General features: G+C 38.0%; 1 protein-coding gene across 1 annotated transcript in view; it reads left to right on the top strand.

The window, feature by feature from the left end:
- The window catches only part of LOC149176536 (putative F-box/kelch-repeat protein At4g34170), an 86852-nt gene extending 83572 nt beyond the window's left edge, over window positions 1–3280 (top strand). Inside the window, exon 2 of the mRNA XM_089419925.1 lies at window positions 2774–3280. The gene's annotated coding sequence lies outside the window, so the exon portion shown is untranslated. The remainder of the gene's footprint in view (window positions 1–2773) is intronic.
- Window positions 3281–26372: the final 23092 nt, after the last annotated feature.

The following is a 26372-nucleotide window of genomic DNA, read 5'->3' as shown; positions in this document are numbered from 1 at the left end:
TATGATATGCTTAAAAATGTGATGTATGTTTGTAATTTCTAGAATCTTGATGGTTGATGCTCGAATAATTATCATTGATGTACAATGGAATCATGGATGCCATATCTATCTTGATTTATGTAAAAATATGCATATTTTCTTGTCTTCTACAACTGATTTTCTATTTGGGATTTTTTTTGAATATATATATATGCTTCCGAGACGCTTCACTTCCTAGATGTTTAGGAAATGACGCTTTGACGTCCCCACTTCCAAAAAACGTCCTCACTTCATGCAACATTAGTCCTGACCATCCTTTGCATTTTGTAATTTTCTTTCTTTTGTTTCTTGCTTGTGGCCATGATATGCTCTTTCCTTTTCATTTAGTTGCATCAACCTCTTGGGGCAAAATTTCCAGGCCTGGACCAAATATGCAGAAAAGGGGAGGGGTTGTGCTAAATCCTAGTGGACGTATTGTCAAGTGGACCCGGATATGGGAGGTGCAGTATAGGGCTTATAATGGGGATGGAATATGGCAAGTATGGAATGGGGAAAACATGACCATGGTATCTCAACCAGGTTTCCCAAGTAGTGCCCTTCCTAAAGCCATGGGCCATTTGGGGAGGTCCCATTGGAGTAGGATTGAAGATTAAACCCCCCCCCCCATTTAAGGTGATGGAAAAAAGCCACTGTCAAAACCCACCCTTCTTCTTAGTCACTGCATAATCCAATGCCAAATGCCCAAATGAAAAACAAGCATAAGCACCTGATTGCATAATGAATAAAGCACCTTTTGTGTTGGATTGCCCACCTTCCAATATGTGCTCGTAACAAATGGGTGAGGAAACATACAACTGATGCTGCTGGCAGAGATAAGAATGGTACATCACATCGACTACTCGGTGGCTGTGACGGGCTGCTGGCTAGATGAGATGATTAGGAGAAAATTTCTCCCAGGGGTCAGCCACTTTGGTGGGTAACAGACCTTTTCATGTCAAAATCTTAGAATGATACATAGATGTTAAGTAAAAGGAAAATGTTCAAATTCAAAGGTATGGCCATGAGCAGTTTCCAGGATAATAAACCGTCCTTAACTAATGCCTCTGCTGGCTGGCTCTTTTCCCTGAATACATGAGCAAATAGATTTGATTAAATTCCGAAGTTACTACAAACACCTCATTCAACAAAGGCTGTAACAAGTAGTTCCTCAAGACACATCCCTTCCTCACCCATTGAATCACAAGTTGAGAATCACCAAATATTTGTAACTGTAGACTGCCTTTCCTATGGCCAAAAGTAAAATCAACCTTAGAGCCATCAATTCAGAGAAAATATTTGTTTCAGTGCCCAGCCCAGCTCAGAAGTTTAAACAGTGATCTTTCAAATATAAAGAACCCCCTGCTCCACATATCTTACGATTCCCCTGGGCTGATTCATCAGAGTAAGCCAAGGAAACTGACTTATCAAAGAATTCTGCCACTATGATCCTCCTGAACGAGTGTCGTTGGTTTATAAGTTGTTCCATCACTTTGATTAAGTTATAACTTATGGGTGATAGGGCCTTGAGTGAGAAAGGCAAAGCCTAGGAAACTGACTTATCAATGAATTGTGCCACTATGATCCCCTCCTGAACGAATGTCTTTGGTTTATAAGTTGCACATAAGTTGTTCCATCACTTTGATTAAGTTATGGGTGATAGGGCCTTGAGTGAGAAAGGCAAAGGTTAAATAAAATTTTGTGGAGGCACTGTAGAGGGTCATAGTGGCAATATCAAATTCTAGGGTAGTGTGCATGCTGTCGTCGTTGCAAATTTGCAATATATTCAAGCTATGTTCATCACTCAATTTGAGGGACTGCTTTTTTGGCCACTCAAGAGAGGAAGGTCCAACCTGAATTGAGGGACAGCTTTTTTGGCCACTCAAGAGAGGAAGGTCCAACCTGAATTGAGGGACAGCTTTTTTGGCCACTCAAGAGAGGAAGGTCCAACCTGAATTGAGGGACAGTTCCTTCCTCTGGCACTTAATGCGGATGGTCCTACCTTCATAGGTACAGCAAGGGGAAGGCTAGTGAGAAAACGTAACAGTCTTTGTGCAAAATGCCCTTGTTAAAAAGGGGCAATTGATTTCTTAACTAAAGAGGTCAAACACATCTGAGCTAGTGTAGTTTTCAACAATTGAATCCAATTCCACTAGATCAAAGCTCTCCAAAACTTTCTTTTCCTTTGAGTTCACTAGAGTCCTGGTCATTAATTTACTTCGACCTTGCAATATACCTCTAATTTTCTTCAACTACAACTACCAGCTTTGCACTGTCATCAACAGGCAAGGAAAAGAGAAAATACACAAATTTGGTGTTTGTGCATATTCTGTTTCAAAGCTCCATGTAATTAACATTCGAGTGTAATTAATCTGTGAGCTCATCTGCACCCACAGATTTTCTAGCCAATGAAAATATAGCTTCCATTTGCTATAGTCTATATGTATATAGATGCACTGTTATCTATAATAATCTTTAAAAAATGAATGTATGACTGCTGTTTTAAAAAATTGTTAGCTTGTTTTACAATACATTTTAATTTTTAAGAAAACTAATATTCTTGTGAAATACAACTAAGATTGCTTCTTATGGCTATTTGACCATGAAATTGCAGGTCTGGACCAGACTAAATTAGTATAAGATAGAAGTTCTTTGAATCTTTGTTATCATGAAATTTGCATAGTACTGCATTGGAAATGTTGGCTTATATTACTTACATCACCCAAAGCTGATATGTTTGTTTGTTTTTGTATTGCAGCAATCTAACAATAATTCAAATGTTAGCTCCTCTTGTTGGCAGCTGTTGATAAATTTTTTAAAGGCCACAAGCATGCTGTGAAATATTTGCTATTGTGATTCAAGCCCCTGCATTTTAGGAGATTGGAATTTTCTCCATTTCACGAGTTGGAGGATGTTTTCTGTTGCTGTTTCACAGCCTTTTGAATCAATATTTTCTATGAATGTAGGGCTCATAATTAGCAAGGTTATCAATCAGTGTTTATAGGCTTGAAGGTATTGTCACAATTCACTCTGAAGTAATTTCCTACGAATAAATCAAGTTCATATAATACCCAAGCCCTTGTACAATTTTCAATATTTTTGTGTCATATGAACTGAAGGGATAAAAAGGTTCTTAAAGGACCTTATGTATGAAAAAGGGTCTCACAGGGTACAATATTAGGGTACTTTTATTTAATGATGAAAAGATCTTTGGAGATCGCTTGCGAATGTTCTTTCATATGGTTAAAGAGATATTTTCTTTTTAGGGTGTGAGCATTTTTTTTTAAATGCACGGAGCAAATTCATTTATTATTATAAAACTTGCTCATGCACTTCCTGCCCATACACTGATTGTTATTGACTAATACATGTAACAAGGCTATTTCCTGTGAAAGTGTAACCAGCAGTAGCAAGTAGGCATTTTTTAATCTATAAAGCATGTGAAGGTTATCCAATGATACATGGGGATCTTGGATGCAGCCATGGCTAGAAATCATTAACTCTCCCCTTTCTGAAGGGAACAGCATAGTAAACCCGAGGCACTTCCTAAAAAAATGGATTATCCCAATTCCAATGGGGATACCTAGTTTTGACTCGGATTGTCCTGTCCTTTACAGAACGCATCCCTTATCTGCCCTCTTTGGTTTATGGACCATAGATTTTTGTAGAACACTTAATTGTAAATTTACCTAACCTACTTTACTGACCCTCATTTAACGTACTTGCAACCCCACACCTCAAAACAAACTCTCAAAATGAAACCCACTACTAAAAGGAAAATCTACTAGTTTAAAATAAAAAAGGAGGAGTTGGGGTGGCCTTGGACATCTTATTTTGGCTTGACGTCTTTTTTATCTATATCACCATATAAACCGATGTTGTAAGATCGTGATTGCAAATCAGGGTTTCACCTATTTCAACGATTATCCAATTTTATTAGTGATATGCACATTTATTTGATTGTATTGAATATTTCAGTCTAAAATTTGTATGCTATTATTCTTACATTTTGAGTTTAATAAATGCATGCTTGTGTTTTATCCACTAGGTCATTACCTACCTATAATACACCACATCTTCCTGTTTTGCTGGTTCCTTGTGTTGGTTTTAGAAATTCAACCCTACATCCTAGTGGTTTCAAAACTCAACCACAATTGCCACCATCCCCAGATTTTGTTCAACATAAGCGATCCCAATGATTGAAAATAGCGTGCAAATTTACTACCATATAAAAGAAAATCAAATTTGATCCTAATTCTGATGGAAAATCAAATTTGATACCAATTCTGATGTTTGCCCCTTTCCAGTGCATGTAGTCTCAAGGTTAGTAGTTTTTTCCATCTCTTCCATGGCCAAGTAGAACAAGGCGGCTTCATTTTTCATAGTTTCACACAACTCTCATTGTGAATAATGCATATCTTCAATGGTGTTTGTTGAACATGGATGGCATCTTTAAGGAATACTGCATACAATATCTTATGCATAGACCCTCAAAAATTTGTCTTATTGGGTTACCGAAAACAAATATTCAGGAAAATAAACACTTGCAAATAAGTACAATGATTATGTGCAGTGCATTGTGACATGATATTCAACCAAATTGTAGTGGCTGCTTAATTTTTGTTTATGAATATTTTTTCCAAAGTAGAGGGACAAGGTGGGGAGGTACATACTACATACTATGGAATAGTCGGGGTGATCTTTCTTTGTGCTTGATAAATTTGGGATTATGATATTTTGGACTCCACTTGTCCTTTTCTTATGAATACATATGCAACTGCGCTCACTAATAATTGTTTTGTGAATTGTTTGGTTAGACATATTAAGTTTTTCTTTTTAATCAAATAAGAAAATAGTTTGGTGCTCGAAGTATCATGTCTTCCTATGAAGGTTTAGAAAGCATCCTTTTATAAGGGGGCAGTGAGAATATTGAGGGCGTCAACGATAATTGGACCACGGATTCCCTTGGGATACCCATTTATCTACTATGGATGTTGCCTTAGTGGCCGTCTTCATCCCATCATTTTTGTTGCCCCTTAAATAGTGGGCTACATCCACGCTATATGTTGAACTCTAATTCCCAACTATTATATATATTGGCAGTGTCTTTAGATCTCCTTGGAACACTCAAATATCACTACAATGAAGGTTTTAACCTTGCACGAAAATTAACTGCAAATGAATTTTTAAAATAGAAAAATATACAATGGCGAGAACAAAAAATATACATTGATTTTTTTCCTAGAATCCAAAATTGGGAAAATCAGATTGATTTTTTATTATAATCATTTCAATGTTACAATACATTATATACACCGAAGCACTCACAAACCCCCAATCCATTAACTGTGGACTAGAACATAACCGTAGTTTCATTGACCAAATTTACAAAATACCATGGGCAAAACCATAATGCGAAAAACTATAGGTGGGTTTAACCCAAAACGAGTGGGTCCACCCATTTTTTTTTGTAGGTTATTGACCCTTGCAAATCCCCCAACAAGGGTGACTGCCACCCCCCCATGACCCTCTTGCTGCACTCAATACATCATAACAACTCTTGCAACTAGTTGTGCAATGAATATAACACATACCCAACACAAAACTATCATCAATGGTCCATTTTGGATGGGGAAAATGTCCCAAAATCTCACTCCCCTTATTTTTAGCAAATCTTGTGCCTCTTGATCCAATGACTCATGGAACACTTGAAAATCATTCAATGCTATTGCAACATTGTAGAAGTACAACACAAGTGCACAATGAATTAGCTCAAGCAATCAATGACATTTGTAGCAATGTTTAGTTATGGTGCATGTAAATTCCAATGTAGGAATGATTTGTCATAGGAGATGACATGGCACCTTTTGCTCACATGGAAGTGACTATTTGGTGAAAAATAAGCAGTACCCACTTAAATTTGATCACTAGTGTTTTGGGTGCCTACGAACTTTCATGGAGAGCATATGGAACGCGTCGTCAAATTGGTCACTCAATCTATAAATATGAGATCACTTGGATAGTTCAAAGTTGAATAATGGGCTTAATGAGTGAGTTAAAGTGTCAAGCTAAGTCACATAACACACAAAAATGTGATATGGAGGACACAAAACGAGTTTTTCACACAAGACATGTTGAGTTTGGAAACAATATATGTGTGTGTGCTAAAAAAATTAGAAATGAGAAATACAAAAATGAAAGATTGATTTAAAGATCCATTTTTCTTAGAAATAAAACATTTAAAAAAATTTGGAATCCTTTCAAATCTTGATTTTACTCTTCATTTGTACAATGAGAGAGATCGTAACAGCTCTTTAGGATTTTTTTTTTAATATGTCAAATAACAAAGACATAGCTAGGCACCTGTCTAATTGGCATGTGCCCTATGTTTATGACACTTGACAAACATGTATCAGACATGGGTCCTATTGTTTGTTGAATTTCCATGACCTTGGGTCTAGGTTAGAGTCTTAAAATCACTTACGCTACCAAACCAAGAATCTCAACCATAAACTACTTTGCACAACGAAAATATAAAACAGTAAATCATATATGCACAATATACAGTTTTAAACAAAATTGTACAATATGAACAATCCCAATCTTCATTATATTAAACAAACTGACTAATACAACAATCTATGGTTTACAAGATACAATGACAAACTTCGTTGCGCAACTTCTATGTCGTATCTTGTCTTGCGAGTCCTTCGCTCCTGTACTGCTCACTAGTAGTGCCTTAGTCCATCAAGGCCACTACACATCGAGACTCCAAGAGGGCTACCTCCTATCACTACTGCAAGTCACGTTTGCTACAATGTACAATGAACACAGGCTCATCAAACTGCTCGCTGGGTAGGCCTAATTCCCGAGCTCCAATCTACCTATCTAGCAGTCACTTTTGTCCATCAAAGTGCTGCACATAACACTGCAATCCTTCACCCAAACACACACCAACAATGTCCTTGTCTGCTGCTCTAGGGCTACTTCGGGTAGCCAACACACTACCCTCCAATCAAATCTAAGGCACCCAATCCAATCACTGTTGATTCTGCTCTTAAGAGGACATTTCATCACCACGAAATGTCATCCACATGGCACCAACAGGCTGCAATGCAAATTGATCCAAACTGGTCAACACACTGTGACCCAATACACACTAACGCTGCTCTTCAACTCTGTTGTTCCTGCTGTACTTGGTTAGGGCTTTGCCCACGCTGAAAAAACCCTTCAATTCCCACACAACAACCTCCTTTTAACTGGGCCTAGGCAAGGTGAAGTGCTCTCATTGTGGGTTGTTGTTTTGGGCACCTTCCAACCCCAAAAACTCCCACGCTGCCCTGTTTTGAGGTGGTTAGGGTTGCGACCTACCACAGTCCTTGTTGTTACCTAACAGCCCACCCAAACAACCTCTCCTTACCTCGTTTCTGCCTCCAAACAAACCTGAAAAGACTTACCTCTACCTCGGCCCTCTAGGGAGTTGCCTCGGCCTCCCTTCCAGCAGCTCTGCCCTCTAAACGAACCCCTGAAACAACCCTTAAACACCCTCGCTGTCCAGTCTTCTTGCTGCGGCTAAGTTAAGAAGTAATCCCTCTTTCAACGAGCTCCTTTTGATGTATATGTGTTGCACAAAATGGATGCTTAAAATGACTCAATACACTTCATATTTATACACATATGAAGGCTCAACGTCACATTTGAAGTGACACTTATCAAGTCGCCCTACTTGACAATTAATTAATTATGTCATAACTTCAAAAATTCATCTCTCTCTAACGACAACTTGGATTCGGACGATTTTCGATGTGTTGGAATTGTCTTTCCGAGCACTATCATCCACATCCATCACATGCTGTGAATCCATCATGGTTTTGCCGCAAAAACATGATGGGTGCCAAAACCCCACACTTGGGTTCCAAGCACACAAGCTGGCCTTGTGGCACTTTGTCCTCCAAACCTTGAACCCTAGGGCTTCGAGTACCTCCCAAGCTACACAAATAAACACAAAGGTCCTTGTGATTGTGTTATTTTACTTAGGTGTCAAAGTGTGAGTAATAACACTAAATTTTTTTTGTGAGCCATACAAGAAATTTATGAGAAAGCCATTAGAGTTCAATATTATTGTGGTTCAAAGCCCTTTGTGACCTAGTTGTATTATGTATAAATTTTGTTGTTTTTTAAATAAAAGAGCTTTCATGCGATATGTTGGTGCACATTTTTCAACCCCTACCCAGAATTTTAATTTTGGTTCCATTGTACTTCACACCATTTAAACTTGAAATTTGTTACTTTTGTGTGTGGGTTTATGGCATAGTTAGAATACCCTTTGATAACAAAGTGACAAAAGCTTTGATAACAAAATGTTTGAGCTTGTCTTGTAGTGGGAATTAGCCCACCTAGACCTTGATATTATTTCAAACTATGAGTTCCTTTAGAGATATCTTATCGAGGGCCATGTAGCCCTAATATTTGTTACCACTACCCATGTATTTAAAAGAAAGAAGCATGATAGCAATGGGGTCCTTTGTTAGAGTATAACAACAATTTAATAAAAAAAATGTAAAAACCAAATTTATTTCAGTATTTCTGTTACGATTACTCTAATTGTGTTGATTTATGAAAAGCAATGATGGTTATTACAACCAATCTAATGATGCCTACTTCATTTGTGTGAAGTTCCGTTAATTTTCCAATGTTCCATGCTGTAAAATCACTTAGACAATTTCTTCTTTTTAAACAACACTTTGTATAATTATTTTAATCAGCCAATAACAATAAGAAATTGTAGATAGAACAATAAACCATATGAACAATAGAAGACAACCAAGAACAATAGAGAGATATTTTTGGTCAAAGCCCAGGGAAAAACTCCACAAGGGCGAAAACCCTAATCATATTCTTCTTCTAATAATTATTTTAATCACCCAATAACAATAAGCAATTGTAGATAGAACAATAAACCATATGTACAATAGAGGACAACCAAGAACAATAAAGAGAAATATTTTTGGCCAAAGACCGGGGAAAAGCCCCACAAGGGGGAAAACCCTAACCAAATTCTTCTTCTATTAGATGTTCATCAAATGTTCAATAGAGAGATACATAGTCCAAGTACATCAACAACTAGTCAAAGGTCAAAGCCTTGACCAACCAAGTCAACCAATCAATATCCAATCCAATATGAGCATAAAAGTCAAATCTGGTCAAATAACAATTTTGCAATTTTCAGTCAAAGTCAACAATAATCAACACAACCCTAATTAGAGATTTGTCAATGGTCAAATAAGCTCAAACATATTCGGTCAACCAATCAAAGAATGCGACCTCTTTCGCTTAGTCAAACTCGGTCAAAATTGTCCCAAAATTTTGCCCACAAAATTTTTGGTGAAAGTCAAAGTCAACCCGTGGAAATCCTAGTTGTACTTTTGCAGTCAACACTGGTCAAAGTGTCCAGAAAAGTTTGATCTTCTCTCTCCTAAATTCAGCCTTCCAAATAGATCCAAAACTAAGTAAAAAAGAAGTCAAACCATCCAAAGACAATGCTAGTCAAAGGTGCCGAAACAAAAAAGTCAATGTTGCCCAATTTTTTAAAAACCGGCCTAACTAACCGGTTACCAGCCTAACCGACCGGTCAGCAAGGCCACCAATTGGAACCGGCTGAAAAACCCGGTTAGTAAGGCAATGTGGCGAAGTTTTGGCCCTAACCGGTCCTAATCGGCCAGTTCAGTCCTAAATCAGTGGATTCCCTGCCATGTCAGCCTCCACTATTTGTATTGCTAGTTTGTTTGTGGGGATCCTATCTCTGACATGATTGGAAGCTTGGAAATGAATTGTATGAGGATGACCAACATTCTCTCTCATCACTTGAACCATATATGCATGAGATTTCAGATCCAAGGAAGAAAAGTGTGACGAAGGCCTTGTTGTAGCACCCCATGTTTCTATTAAATAGTATGCATGTCATCATGTCTCAAATGAAGCACATTGTGATGATGAGATACACTTGCATGAAGGCAAGGGTTTGGTAAGTCATATTCCCTTCCAAGTTTCTGAATTTAGTAATGATTCTTTTGATGATTTGGAGAGGGTATATTTTGTAGAAGAACCTTGAAGATGAAAACCTTTTAGGTGTTATCGTTCCCTCATGTAATGAAGAGCATGACGGCCAAGAGGATGAGGATTTTGACACTTTTTTGATTGTAAGGCATAGATGACATTTGTATTACTGGTTTGTTAGTAGAGATCCCATCTCTGACATGGATATTGAGAGTTTAATAGAGAAATGTCTAATTGGCATACTCAATTACTCCAATTCCAATTAGCGTCAAAGACCATCTCATGAAGCACAGAGAAAGCACTGTAGGGTCTATCTTTGATGATCTTAGAGAGCCAAACATGGTGGAGGCAGGTGAACCATTTTTCATTATTAATGAACAACCATATCTTTTCATCGTGGTGATTCAGTGCAATATAAAGAGGTTTTTTTTGTTTTTTTATTTATTTTATTTTATTTATTATTTATTTATTATTTTTTATTTTTATGGCAATAAAATTACAAACCAAACAAATTGTTTATTTGAGTCATTTCTTATGTATTTTACTATTTTGTTGATGATATGTATTGCACTCGATGCCATTTTGATATATTCACCTTTACATGATATATAAATGAGCAAACTTTGCATATTTTGTCTCTATTGGTTTGGAATCATGGTTTTAAATCTTAAAAATAGTTTTGTTTCAAATTAATTATTTAATGTATTTTTCTAAAACCAGTTCGTTTAGACCTAACCAGCCCTGGGTCGACTGGTTCCGGTCGGTAAACCGGTTCATTAGGTGGACTCTTCCAGTCACCGGTTCTAGTTTTAAAAACATTGATGTTGCCACATAATTCTCTCTCCTCTTCGCACATATGAGATTTTACCTTGCAATTTTCATACTAAGATTGAACCAATGAAGAATGAATGATGTGATGTGATGCCTCCAAGTGATGTGACCTTAGGTGTATTTATATGAGGTTTTGGTGGATAAATTTCTCCTTCCAGGTCAATTTGTACTTTTGAGGGTGACTTGGACCAATATTAAAAATTATATTTTCCCATGTGCAAATTTATTTTTTCGAAGTGCCAGTGGGGTCTCCTTAGGGTTTGTAGGGCTTCTCCAAGGAAGGAATTTCTCCCTCAGCTGCCAAATTTCAACACTCCTCAGCTAGGGAGGAATTTCCTATTGCATCGTAAGTCTCATCTCGGATGTCTCGTTATCATCATCACTATACCATATCATATCTCATCTCTGCTCATCTCTACTCGTTTGCTGAAGAATCATGACTTAAAGAAGGAGAATTAGAATAGGGGACATAAGGCGACATACTACTTACCATAAGCGATAAGGCTGATGCACATCCTATTGTTTGTTGATCTCCTCACCTTGACCCTCAAGAGTCAAGTGGTAGAACACCTGCATCCTATCATTGGGGAGAGATACCACTACCAAAAATGGTAAGGATCACACTCACTCAAGTCTCCTCACCTATTGGCTAGATGGGTGGCAATCCCTACAAGCCCAACTTGTGGGTAGGATGCATACTGACATGTACTCTAGCAAGTCTCAGACTTGATAAGAAGAGATACAACTTATCATAAATGACAAGGATCACACACACCCTATAGTGGCAATAAGAGAGATACAACTTACCGCAAAGGGTAAGGATCACACACACCTATTATGACAATAGGAGAGAGACAACTTACTGCAATGGGTAAGGATCACACACACTTATTGTCCAGAGTCCCCTTAACCCCAGGAGCACTCCGATTCCATTCCCAACCTTGGAGCTCAACAAGGAAGGAAGAGCATAGTTGAATGTTCTTGATCAACTGTGACCCTTTCTTGGGAAGTTCACATCCACTAGTCCAAGCTGCTCTTTGAACACCAAGAACTTCCCTTTCGACAAAGGCTTGGTAAGAATGTTTGCTATCTGCTCATCAGTAGAAATGTGATGGAGTGCTATAACTCCTCTCTACACCATATCTTATATATAGTGATATCTAATCTCAATATGCTTGGACCTGTCATGGAACACAAGATTCTCTGAAAGTCGAATCCCACTCTTGTTGTTGCAATATATCACAGTTGTATCTAGTACCTGCTCAAACAACTCTCCAAAGAGCTTCGTCAACCATACTGCCTCGCAGCTACCCATGGTAGCAACGATGTGCTCAGCCTCAATCGTACTAAGGGCAATAGACTTTCGCTTACCGCTCATCCAAGATATCATGACAGATCCCAGGATAAAACAACACCCTGATGTGCTCTTCCTGTCAACGATATTTCTTGCCCAATCAACATCAGTGTATCCATGAAGTCTCACATCTCCAACGATATATCTCAGTCCAAGGTTAATAGTCCCATGCATGTATCTCAACACATGCTTAGCAACAACCCAATGTGCATGTAGTGGCTCCATCATAAATTGACTCTTGTTGACAAAAAGACATATATTTGGTCTAGTGTTCACCAAGAACATTAGTTCCCGAATCAATTGTCAGTAGTCTTAGGGATTTGCTAGGTTAGGTCCCGCAACTTCACCACATAACTTCTTGAAATTTATCTCCATTGGTGTGGCCATGGACTTTCATTTTACTATTCCAAATCTTTCTAGTAGCTTGACAACATATTTCCCTTGAGATAGGAAAATCTCACCAGTTCTCTGCCACACTTGTAAGCCCAAGTAGTGCATCAAACCAAGGTCTTTCATTTCGAACTCAGAGGCCAGCTCTCTCTTACACTGGAGAATAAGAGGCTTTCCACCTGTCAAGAATAAATCATCAACATATAATACCAAAATTAGGGGCATACATTGGACAACTTTGAAGTAGAGATTCATATCAACATTGGTTCTTGTAAATCCAAGCTTTATCGGGTATACCAAGCACTACGAGCTTGCTTCAATCTATGAAGCACTTTCTTCACCCTACACACGAGTCTTCCTATCATGCTCCTCAAAGCCCTATGGTTGTTCCATGTATACTTATTCCTGGAGAAAGCCATGTAGAAACACGGTCTTCACATCTATTTGGTGTAATGTCGATCCCTGGCTAGTAGTAAGAGCAATGATAGATCATATGGTAGTATAGTGGGAAACCGATGAAAAAATGTCACCATAGTCCTCCTTCTTTTTGGGAGAAACCTCTAGCGACAAATCTCGCCTTATATTTCTCAATACCTCCATTCGCAGCATGCTTAATCTTGTACAACCATTAATAAGTCACATTAGGGTTTCCTTCAGGTCTTAGAACCACTTCCCACACATCATTCTTCATGATGGATTGATATTCTTTGGCCATAGCATCCTTCCATACTTGTTCTTTCACTGTTTCTTCAAAAGTGTGTGGTTCAACATGCTACAACATATCCCTGATATCGGCATGGATTCTTGCTTTCCCTGAAGGTTCCTCTTGCAACAACATGTCTCTCAACGTCTTGTAGTCATGAAGCCATAATGGTCTCTTCTTGGCAGGAGAATCACATGGAGGGGGATCCAAGGGGTCCATGGGTTCCATGGGATCATCGACAACACCAGTCTCTGGCTCAGGCATAGGAGAATCTTCTTGTACATCCATGGCATCATCCCTTCTTCCAACATTGGTAGGGGCAGGAGTGTCCCTTGCTTTCCCAAGTGCATCATCTTCATCAAATGTCAAATCCCTGCTAAACTCTATATAACTTTGACCAGGTACATATATTCTATAAGCTTTCAAATCCTCATAATAACCAACAAAAGTACCTTTATTTCCTTAAGCTTCTAGCTTGTTCCTCTTGTCCTTCAGCACATGAAAGTAAATGGGTCAACCAAAGATCTTCAAATGTCCAACATCGAGCTTTACACCTGTGAAAACTTCTTCGAGGGTCTTGTAACCCAAGGCTTGACAAGGAGTCATATTTTGAACATAGACAACAGTGTTGGAAACTTCTCCCCAAAGGAACTTTGGCAACTTTTTATCATGCAACACAGGTCGGTCTGCTTCCATGATAAGTCACGTTCTTCCTTTTAGCTACACAATTTTGCTTGGGATTGTAAGGTATGATGGTCTCCTTCTTGATTCCTACTTTCTTGCAAAAGTCAATGAATTCATTTGAAATGAATTTTCCTCCATTATCAGACCTGAAGATTTTGATCCTCTCTCCTGTTTGATTCTCCACCTAAGGCCTTGAAGTCCTTGAACATGTCAAATGCTTGGCCCTTGTTCTTCAAGAAGAAAATCCATGTCTTGTAGGATAAGTCATCCACAAATATTATATAGTACAAGTAGCCACCTAGAGAGGTCACTGGCATGGGTCCACACAAATCAGAATGTATTAGTTGAAGTGCTCCACTGGTCCTGCTTTTGCTTGAAGGGAATGGTCCCCTTACATGCTTTCCACTGGCACATCCTTGACAAACTCCATCATGATCCACATGAATCTCGGGCATCTTGGAAACCATCTTTCTCACATGAGGCAACGCTTTGTAATGAAGGTATGCAAATCTTCAATGCCACAATTCACATTGATGATTACTATCATGAACCCAATGCTCGAATCAACCTTCCGTTGACTTTATAAAGACCTTCGATTCTTGATCCCAAAGTGAAGGCATCCCTCAAGCAAGATTCCATTGGCCAAGTAAGGACCTTTCCATTTATAAAAGCAACTTTCATTCCTTTGTCCTCCAAGGCAAATATAGACACAATATTCTTTTTCAATCTTGGTACATAGAGAACATCCTATAGATGTGTAGTTCGACCATAATCCAAATGAAATAAAACATATCAAACCCCTTCACAAGATAAGTAGAATTGTCCCAAAGAATGATCTTCAAATTTTTCTCTCTCTCAACCAGGTTTGAGAGGACTTCATGACAACTAGTGAAATGTCTAGAAGCCCCACGATCTACTAACTAGATATCAAATGAATTCAGAGGAGAGGAACTAGAAAGAGCATAAATAAGAAAATATTTAGATTGAGTTGTGTTGAGAAATCTAGGGCATAGAGATTAAGTGATTTCTCTTCTATTAGTAGCTGCTTTTGAGTGCTTTTTACTTCTTTAGATTAGGATCTTATTTTACTTAGTGTTCTTCTTCATCAAACAACTACCAATGCATAAATCATAAATGTACAAGAGACAAAAAATATAGGCTATCAGTCAGGACCAAAACCTCACTCTTTGAGAGGAAAACCCGAACAAATTCTTTTTCTTATAGAGATTCCAATTGAAGAATACCAATACCAAGACTTGTGACCTATTTGCCTCTCCAATACCAAGACACAAGTTTCCTTCCACTGCTCTTCGTGCTGAAGTCGATATTAGTCAAACTTATGCTTCTTCCTTCTTTTCGGCTACCCTTCAATCTCAACTTCCTTATGATTCAAACTGCACTTTATTTAACCCTAGTTGCAACACATATGGTGATCTAACCTTTTTATCTCCTTCGCTTGGACTAGACGGATTTCTTCTTCAACTCGACTTCTTGATTAGGCCTTTATCACAACAAGAAGATATTTGACCGTTTTTCTGCAACAGTAACCCTTTTCATTGCACGTGTGTTTGGAGATCAGTCCTTAAAATAGTCGCAAACAAATCTTCCTTTTTTTTTCGTCCTCTTTGATAGAGATAATTCTTATGAGATATTCGCACTCCTTTTTCTACCTTAAACTTTGACCGAATTGCAAACTTGATGACCACCGAAATCTGATCTAAAATTTTGTCTCTAACTGAAATCTGAACTGCCCTATTTATAGTTGTTGGAGCCTGTAATAAGCCAACATGACTTGGAGATGAGACGACATGTCTATTTGAGAGATTCTATTATTCTTTTGAAGCCGACTTGAAGGAGGTGACTTTGTCTTGGTCTTGGAGGGTCTTCTTATACTTTTTATGACTCATACAAAATGTAATATGCCCAAGAAGGGTCCTTCATACATGACATAGACTCAAATTGACTTTTATGACTAGATGAAGAATCCTAAAGGCTCTCAATGGGAGCTACCACTAAAATAAAATTCCTTGCTCATGAAACCCATGAGACAAGCATTACAATAATAATTTTATTTTTCTTCTTTGCATCAATTACATAAAATCACAATTACACATGTCATTATGAAGATCGAACCTAGTTACACTTTTCAACACTCCCTCTTAACTAGGGAGGTATTCATAATGGTACTTGGTCATTCTTAATATGAATAATTTCTCATAAGAAGAGTCAGATTGGTAACCCATATGTTTAGCATCATATCAACCAACATTGTCCCATAGCAAGGCCTTGAATAACAACTCTATTTCTCCACGAGATCTGAGCACAATGTTGGCGAGACCAATGATGTATAGACACCCTCATCATTGTCTCTCTCATAACATACCACACCTGGGTTCTGAGGGTGTGTTCCACCAAGACTATTCTTATCTTGGATTCTTAGTCCTAAAATAATATCGGTCCTCAACGACTACTCTTATCTTGGATGCCCTAATTCATCCTCAAAGAGCATCAAATGCCAGATGTTTACCCAATCATCCATTATGTCTTCCCAAGTGAAGAAAAGAATGATGTGTTTATCTCTCCCTCTTAATTAGGGAGGATATATCTATTCCAATAAAGGAATATAATCATTCCTATGGAAGGAATGTACCTAAACTCCCTCTTGGCTTAGGAATTTCCAAGTTTCTACAAAGTAAGAAACTTGTTTTCAGACTCCCTTTTAATTAGGGACCTACAACAACTTCTCAGGTGGAGATGATGGGACAACCAACTGCTAGAAGAACTCCTCGTCATGATGTCATGAACTTCTTTTCATAATCTCGGAGTCTTCATGTTTGGGACTTCTACAAGGGCACCAACCATCCATCACTTTCATCCATGAGTCAACGATGTCATCATCAGAAAGTGATCCATCATTCCATATTTGGCCTTCCTTCATGCCATGCTGCTTTCTTCATGCCATGTTTACTTCGCATTGTATTTTGGCCATGTTCTTGTTTTTCTGAGGACAAAACTTTCCAAATTGCCCCTTTCTTTTTCTCACCTGCTCCCACATCAGATTTGGCCTTTAGTTTAGATTCTTCAATCTTGCACAGTGACCATAGATCTTGGAATGGAGTAGCTTCTTTCTTCCGATAAATACTTGAAACAAAGTTACCCCACTTCCAGTAGTGCATTTAATACAACTGTAGTCATTTCTTTATCAGACATGACTTCTCCCAGATCTTGCAGTTGATCCCGAATCTTAGATATCCTCATAGAGTATGAAGCTATTCCATATTCCCTTGACATCTTCAACTTGTAGAGTTCTTTTCTTAATGAGATGACTTCTCCAACAGTGCTTACAGAATACAACTCTACCAGTTTGTCATAGATTTCTTTTGAAGTTTCAAGTTTCGATACATATGGGATGAGGGGATCCTTGATGGATTCTATGAGAATCCTTTGAGCCCTAACTTCCCCTTTCATATACTTGACAAGAGTTTGAGCATCTTCCTTTCTTGGTTTAGTGATAGAACCTTTGACATGTTCCATAACCTCATTTTCAATGAGATTCAAATCTGTCTTTTTCTTCCATGCAAGATAGTTTGAAGCCCCAACCAATTTGTTACTTGCAAAAAATCATTTTGATAGATTCAGATGTGGACATAAATATACTTACTTGATAGGATGCTACTTGTTCTTGCTGCTTCCTTGATGTTGATGATGATATAGTGGATAGAAACCTTCTCCTTGATGAAGGTAGTTTTCTTCAAGAATGATCCTTGATCCCACGAAGAGTGACATGACACCGCCTTTTGATCTAGCTTCCTTTGGATGAATAGTCTCCAAAACACTTTAACTTGAGTAGATGTAGGGTTTTGGCCTTCTCACTTTTGATGATGATCCCAATACTTCTTTGATCTAGGGTTATGATGCTTCCTTTGACTTCAATATGATCTTCACTTTGATGCCTTCCTTGAGATTTGATCCTTGAGTGCCCCTTGTTGAAACTTAATCATCAGGATTGGGTGAATATAATGTAAATAAATAAATAAGTAATATGAACAGTGATCGAGAGATGAATTGAACAGTCTCTCCCTCATGTATATAATGAAGACCTACCTGAAGGAATAAAATATGGTAATCAATTTTGCTTTGAGGAGTTACTGCCTGGCTTGACATGGTATCAGAGCCAACTCCCAAAATAGTTGTAACTCCATTCTGCCTACTGCTTTCTGTCCACTGCCTATTGCTCTCTGTCCATTGTCTCCTGCACTCTCTATCCCCTCCACACTCGCTGCCACTCTGTAGTCACTACCATCCATGAATCAGGTTCCTTTGCTGGGATCTGCGTGCATGAATCAGCTATGTGAAATTTTTTTGAAGGGCTACTGTGTGCTGTACGCTGGTGCGTTTTGAACGCTGTCTGTGTTGAACACTGTCAATTACACACTGTACTCTTTCCTTTACATAATGCCTGTGTTGAACCTGTGATTGGATTCCTCGTATATTGAACACTGTTTTGGTGTATTACATTGGTGTATTGAATGTTGTCTTCAATATTACTCCATCATACACTTCACGCTCATCAAGTGAACTTCTTGTTCCAGTTTTTATAAAGTCTACTTTCTCGGCTCTCACATGAGAGAGAGAGAGATCCTGGTTTGGTTCATGTCCCAGCAATAGCAGTGGGAATTTATTTGTCAAACGTTTTCACTATATACGACAAACATTTATTTCCTTCTTGTAGTAAACTGTTGGATTTTATGCATTTTTGCTCACTGTGAGACTGTGCATAAGCTGGGCTGTGCGTTGATTTTCGTGTGGAAGACCGAATGACTTTTCCTTTGTGAACCGACTCTGCTACAGTGAGATGTCCTATCGTGAAATTTCATATGATGCATATGCATATTAATGGTGCATATGTATATTTGTAGTTCTACGTTCTCATATACATTGAATGCCATTTAATTTTTTATTCATTGAATGCCCTTTAAGGGGACACTCTGTTTGTGCTGCTAGTGTTGAGCTCACTAAATTTGTAGCAATTCCAGTGAGCAGGTCAGACCAGCGAGAAGCAGAGATCTGCTATCGCTCCATGATATATAACTGTTGTTGCAATGCAGTGTTCTGACAACAATATCTTTTTTGTGATTGTTCTTGTTGTTGATGAAATTTTCTGGATGTATACACAATGAATATATTTTTTTTGCCGCTTTTGTTGGCAATACTGTGGTCTGTAATAGGTGAAGATTGATATTTGTGTTGTACATTGAATGTACGCTCTCCCATGTATCAATGGAGTGATCTTGTTTAACACTGCCATATATGTGCTGTTTAAACACTGCCATATTCTATACTTTAACGCTATCCAGATGAATGTGGATTGACATTTGAATCTGCTGTCCCATCATATCAGATGTATATTTTTTCCCATTAAGAGTAAAATTTTGCAGCAGAATTTTTTGTTACAGAATGCATTCAATCGTATCCATTGTGGGAATAGTTTTCATTGGCAAGGAGAACTATCCTGAGTGGTCCAGGATGATAAAGCACACCCTCATTTTCAATTAGTTGTGGAAAGGAGTGTGTGTCGGAGATAGAGACAAAGAGCCAGAACAGCCTACCTCAGACAAAGAACTCGTCATTTGGGAAAACAAGAACAACAAAGCTTATGCATTAATCGTAACATCTGTAAATGAAGAGGTGAGTCACCATATTTCGCCATTTTCAACTGCTTTTGAAGCCTTACAAAAGTTGAAAGAACTCTATGACTCACATTCAGCACTTGAAGTTGTTCAACTCATGATTAAACTCTTCACTCTTGAATTGCAAAATAATGATCCTCTTGATTTTGCATCTGAAGTAAAGTCTATAATGCATGATATCAAATCCACTTAGGTTGAATTGGATATTCCTCTTATCGCTTTTTTCAAGGCACTTTATCCTACTTACTCCAATTTGAGACTTCCAAGCAAATGGAAGTCTCAAAGATATCACCTTTGACTCTCTTGTGAAAAAGTTTGCTGAAAGAGAGAAAGCTTTTGGAAAGAAGACAACCCCTGAATCTTCTGAAGAGATTGTGTGCCTTGCTCATAAAGAAAAGAATCCTGCTAAAGATTCTTCTAGAGGAAGAGGTGGTCGAAGAGGAAGAGGAAGATATTTCAGAGGCAGGGGGGCATACACTCTCAAGGAGAAAAGGCAGATTTGCACTGCATACACTGCAAAAGAAATGGATCACATGATGCCTCTACATGCAAGCTACCACGGGACAAAATTGAGCAGCAAAGAAACTAACAGAAAGGTAAAATTGATGATACAGACAAAGGTAAAGCACATGAATTTAATGCTTCACTTTCTTCTTGGAAAAATGATTGGCTACTTGATTCAGGAGCAACCTACCACATGAATCATAGAAAAGATTTTTTTGAAGAATTTACTGACAATGTTGATGAAGTAGTATACTTTGCAGACCAATCAAAAATCAAGCCATCAGGGCTTGGCACAATCAGGCTTCAATTGCCTGTTCTTCCAGACTTTCTTCTGCATCATGTTCTCTATCTCCCACAGCTCAAGAGAAACTTGCTGTCCTTGCTCCACATCTGCCAGCAAGGTCATTCCATTCATATGTTTGATGGCAAGCTTGAGGTAAGAAAAGCATCTGATCACTCGTCATGAGGGGAATAGAAGAAGAAAGGCTTCTCAAGCTACAAGGAACCTCTGCTCGTGCACAACATTTCTCATACAATTCACATCATGAAGAAGGTACACTTCCATCAAGTTTATTATGGCATGCTATATTTGGACATTTGAACTATGACAACCCCCGCTTGTTGAAGAAAAATGGTGTTGCTGGTTTGCCTACAATTCCTAGGAAACTTAAGCAATGTGATGCTTGCATTCTAGGAAAGCATAGCAAACAGTCTTTTCATGATTCAAATTCAAGAGCACATAGAAAAATTGAACTCATTCATTCAGACTTATGTGGTCCAATGCCTGTTCCTTCTACAAATGGAAATAAATATATGATGACATTTATTGATGACTACACCATAATGTGTTAGGTTTATTTATTGAAGAACAAATCTAATGCTTTTCAAACATTCAAGAACTTTCATAAATGGATTGAAAATGATGCACAATCTCATATTGGGTCTATTCGCACTGATAATGGAAAAGAATACACATCAAATGAATTTGAAAACTATTTTCACCAACATGGGATCAAACATCAAACAACTGTGCCTTATAATCCCCAACAGAATGGTGTAGCTGAAAGAATGAATAGGACAATCTTAAATATGGTACGATCCATGCTCTTCTTAAAAAATGTAAAGATAATGTTTTGGGCTGATGCTGTTCTATGTGATGCATATATAAAGAATAGATGTCCATCTCATGCTATTAGAAACAAGACTCCATATGAAATGTGGTATGGACATGTTACTTCGGTAAAGTATCTTAGGGTCTTTGGTTCCACATGTTATGCCTTGATACCAAAGGTACATAGAAACAAACTTGGTGTTAGAAGTCGTAAGTGTATCTTCCTGGGGTATTCAAACACCTCCAAAGCATACCGTCTCTATGATGAAGTAAATAAAAAGTTTGTTGTATCTAGAGATGTAATTTTTCTTGAATCATCCAAAACTGACAATGTTGTTGAGTGGCAACTTGATCGCTTGGATAGATTCGCAAAAGAAAAATCATTTCAAGAATTTGATAATCAGATTCCACATCTTGAAGGGGGGATTCCTATACTAGATCAACATGTGGAATCATCTTCTGAAGAACACTCTCCCTTGCATGAAACTCTAACAACGGATGACACTTTAAGTGATGTGATTGACAGAAATGGGAGACTCAATCTTGATTCAGTCCCAACTCAATCAGCGGAGCAGCCTGGACCATTTGAAAAAGGTCCCCCAAAGTGGTTGACAAAGACACTTGAAAGTGTTCATCTTGATGAGGTTGGAAAGACAGGAACTAGAAATTCAAACTGACAAAATGGAGGTGATGTAGATGACTCTAATTCACCTGTTGATATGGATGTTTCTTATAATTGTGAATTGAACTTGTCTACAGATTTTGAACCAAATTCCTTCAAAGAATCTGCTTCTCATGATGAATTGAAAGAAGCGATGCAAAAGGAGTATGATGCCATCATAAAGAATGGCACTTGGAAGCTGGTTGATCCTCCATTAGGAACCGAACCAATTGGCTGCAAGTGGGTCTACAAGAACAAGTATAAAGCTGATGGCTCTCTTGACAAGCACAAAGCTAGGCTTGTGGCAAAAGGTTTTGCACAGAAGGAAGGGGTCAATTATGAGGAGACTTTTGCCCCCACAGCAAAATGGGCTACCATTCGGACACTCTTTGCCCTAGTAGCTCAGAACGGTTGGAAAGTCTATCAAATGGATGTAAAAACTGCTTTCTTGAATGGAGATATAAAAGAGAATGTTTTTTATGTCCTAACCTGAAGGATTTGCTGTGAAAGGACATGAACATAAAGTATGCAAACTGGGGAAGTCCTTGTATGGCCTCAAACAAGCACCGCGAGCCTGGTATGAAAAAATAACTGAGCATCTTCTGAAACTCAATTTCAAACATTATGATCTTGATGATGCAACTTTATTTGTCAAGAAAGTTGGCAAAAAAGTTGTATATCTTGTGGTATATGTAGATGATCTTTTAATGACAGGGAACAATGAAAGCTACATTGCATCCATAAAGAAGGAATTTGGGAAAAGTTTTGAAATGATTGATTTGGGCTATGTTCATTACTATCTTGGTATTGAAGTAACCCAACATCCGAAGTCCATATTTCTTTCTCAAAAGAAATACATTGGAGATCTATTGAACAGGTTTGGCATGATAGAATGCAATCCTCTTACTACTCCAATGGAACAAAACTTAAAGCTCACATCTATTGAAGGAAAAGAATTTGAGGATGCAACAAAGTATAGACAACTTGTAGGAAGTCTCAACTACCTAACTACTACCAGATCAGACATTTCGTTTGCTATTGGAACCCTCTCCAGGTTTATGCAAAAGCCTTGTGAGGGACATTGGTATGCTACAAAAAGAGTTCTAAGGTACTTGAAGGGAACTCAAGACTTTGGAATCAAGTATACACAGGTGGACGACTTCAGCGTGATTGGATACTTTGATTCAGACTGCGATGGAGACAAAGAAACTGGGGTATCTACTTCAGGATATGCTATGAGTCTTGGATCGAGAGCTGTCTCCTGGAGATCATGCAAACAATCAATTCCAACAGCTTCCACAATAGAAGCAGAATACATGGCAGCAGCTGAAGCAACAAAAGAAATTGTGTGGCTTAGGAAAATTCTTGAAGATTTGCAGGTAAAACAAGTACAATCAACTCCACTCATGATTGACAATACCTCTGCAATAAAATTGGCCAAGAACCCAAAGTTCCATGATCGAACGAAGCAGATCAATACTAAATATCATCTGATTTGACATCATGTTGAGTCTAAAACAATCCATCTCCATCATTGTTCCACTAATGAGCAAATTGCAAACATCTTCACCAAAGCGCTTGGAAGAGAAAAGCTTGAACGATTAAGAATAATGCTTGGACTCACCAACATCCCTTCAGATTAAGGGGGGGAATGTTGACACCTAATCATCAAGATTGGGTGAATATAATGTAAATAAATAAATAAGTAATATGAACAGTCATCGGGAGATGAAGTGAACAGTCTCTCCCTCATGTATATAATGAAGACCTACCTGAAGGAATAAAATATGCTAATCAATTTTGCTTTGAGGAGTTACTGCCTAGCTTGACACCCCTTGATAATATGCCCTTCCTTGAATTAGTCACCTTAGATCTGATACCATGTTGAGAAATATAGGGCATAGAGATTAAGTGATATCTCTTCTATTAGTAACTGCTTGTGAGTGCTTTTTACTTCTTCATATTAGGATCTTCTTTTACTTAGGTTATTAATGTTCTTCTTCATCAAACAACTACCAATGCATAAACCATAAAGAGATAAGAGACAAGAGACATGGAATATAGGCTATCAGCCGGGGCCAAAACCTCTCACTCTTTGAGAGGAAAACCCGAACAAATTTGTCTTCTTATAGAGATTCAATTGACGAATACCAAGACCAAGACCAAGACCCGTGACCTATTTTCCTCTCCAAGACCAAGACACAAGTTCCCTTCCATTGCTCTTCATGCCGAAGTCACTACTAGTCAAATTTCTGCTTCTTCCTTCTTTTCGACTACCCTTCAATCTCGACTTCATTCTACTTCAAACTTGCACTTTATTTCGGCCCTAGTTGCATCACATATGGCGATCTAACCTTTTTATCTTCTTCTCTTGGATTGGAAGGCTTTATTCTTCAACTCGGCTTCTTGAATGCTTCTTGGTTAGGCCTTTATCACAGCAAGAAGATCTTCAACCCTTTTTATGCAACAATAACCCTTTGCATTGAGCGTGTGAGTGGATATTAGTCCTTAAGATAGTAACAAACATATATTCCTTTTGTTTTCCTCCTTCGCTTAGATAGAGAGACTTCTTATGAGATCTTCACACTCCTTTTTCTGCCTTAAACCTTGACCGAATTGCATACTTGATGACCACCGAAATCTTCTCTAAAATTCTATCTCTAACTGAAATCTGAACTGCCCTATTTATAGTTGTTGGAGCCTGTAATAAGACGACATGACTTGGAGATGAGCCGACGTGTCTATTTGAGAGATTCTATTATTCTTTTGAAGCCGACTTGAAAGAGGTGACTTTGTCTTGGTCTTGGAGGGCCTTCTTATACTTTTTATGACTCATACAAAATGTAATATGCCCAAGAAGGGTCCTTCATACATGACATAGACTCAAATTGACTTTTATGACTATATGAAAAATCCTAAAGGCTCTCAATGGGAGCCATCACTAAAATAAAATTCCTTTCTCATGAAACCCATGAGACAAGCATTACAATAATAATTTTATTTTTCTTCTTTTCATCAATTACATAAAATCACAACTACACATGTCATTATGAAGACCGAACCTGGTTACACTTTTCAACAAGTTACGGTTGGATTGTTATCATACCTTGAATTCCTTGACCTCTCAGGAGGATGGTGGCCTTATTCACTAGCAACAAGAGCTTCTCTTCTTCTATTGTTAAACTTGTTGTTGTTGTAGGACCTTGGATCATTTCTATTTTCAGGATAGTCTCGGGCAAGCTGACCATGCTTGTGGCAATTGTAGCATTGAATTTGTGACACATCCCTTTTAATTATTCTATTAGAGTTTTTGAATGTTGGAGAAAACTTTCTTGAATTAGATGGTCCTCCTCTTCCTATCCTCTTTTTTGTCTTGAGTAACAAAAGCAGTGGGTTCTCCTTCATGCTTTTGAATTCTTTGTCTAGAGATCATCCTCATCTCCTCTTGGGTGCACTTGCCCAATAGCTTGTCAAATGAAGGGAACCTGTCATTATTGCTAATGGTGGTAATAAATGTCTCCCAAAATAGAGGAAGACCTCCATGTGCGATTTGTACAGATTCTATATCAGATGTAATATATTCAACAAACAAAAGTTGATCCTTGAGTTGATATATCCTCATGAAGTATGATTGAACAGTCTCCCTTATTCATCTCGATGTCCTTGAGTTGATTATTCAAAGAAATAATATGATTCGAATTGTTTACTTCATACATCCCAACCAACTTATCATACATTTCCTTGGACTTCTTCCATTTTGAAACATAAGTGATCAAATGGTCTCTCAAAGAATCAATAATAATTTTCTTAGCTTTGAATGCGCCCTTCTTGTACTTGGACTTGGCATCAACAATTGGATTCTCCAGAGGCTCAGGTACTTTGCCTTTAACATATTCCACGACATCGTTCTCCTCCAAAGTCAAATCAACCCTGGCTTTCCAAACAACATAGTTAAATGAGTCATTCGACTTCTCTTCAGTCTTGAAGTAGAAGGTAGTCATCTTGACCAAGTCAAATAATCTTTAGTAACAGATAAGATATTTTCAAAGGGTGATTGCTCTTGTCTCCTTGGGCTTGTCTTCACCTAAGCTTTGATACCATGTTAATTTTTCAAAGTTCTATGCCTTAAAAATCACTAGGACAATTTCTTCTTTCAATAACAATCTCTTTATCCAATTATTTTAATCACCCAATAACAATAAGCAATTGTAGATAGAACAATCAACCATATGCACAATAGAAGACAACAAGAAAGATAGAGACAAAGATTTTTGGTCAAAGACCTGGGAAAAACCCCATAAGGGGGAAAACACTAACTATATTATTCTTCTATTAGATGTTCATCAAATGTTCAACAGAGAGATACATAGTCC

Source organism: Pinus tabuliformis, chromosome 4_1 (assembly GCF_031772625.1).
Source record: "Pinus tabuliformis cultivar Carrire ecotype Pingquan chromosome 4_1, CPIR1, whole genome shotgun sequence".
Lineage (NCBI taxonomy): Eukaryota > Viridiplantae > Streptophyta > Pinopsida > Pinales > Pinaceae > Pinus > Pinus tabuliformis.
This window is presented reverse-complemented; position numbering and strand designations above follow the sequence as displayed.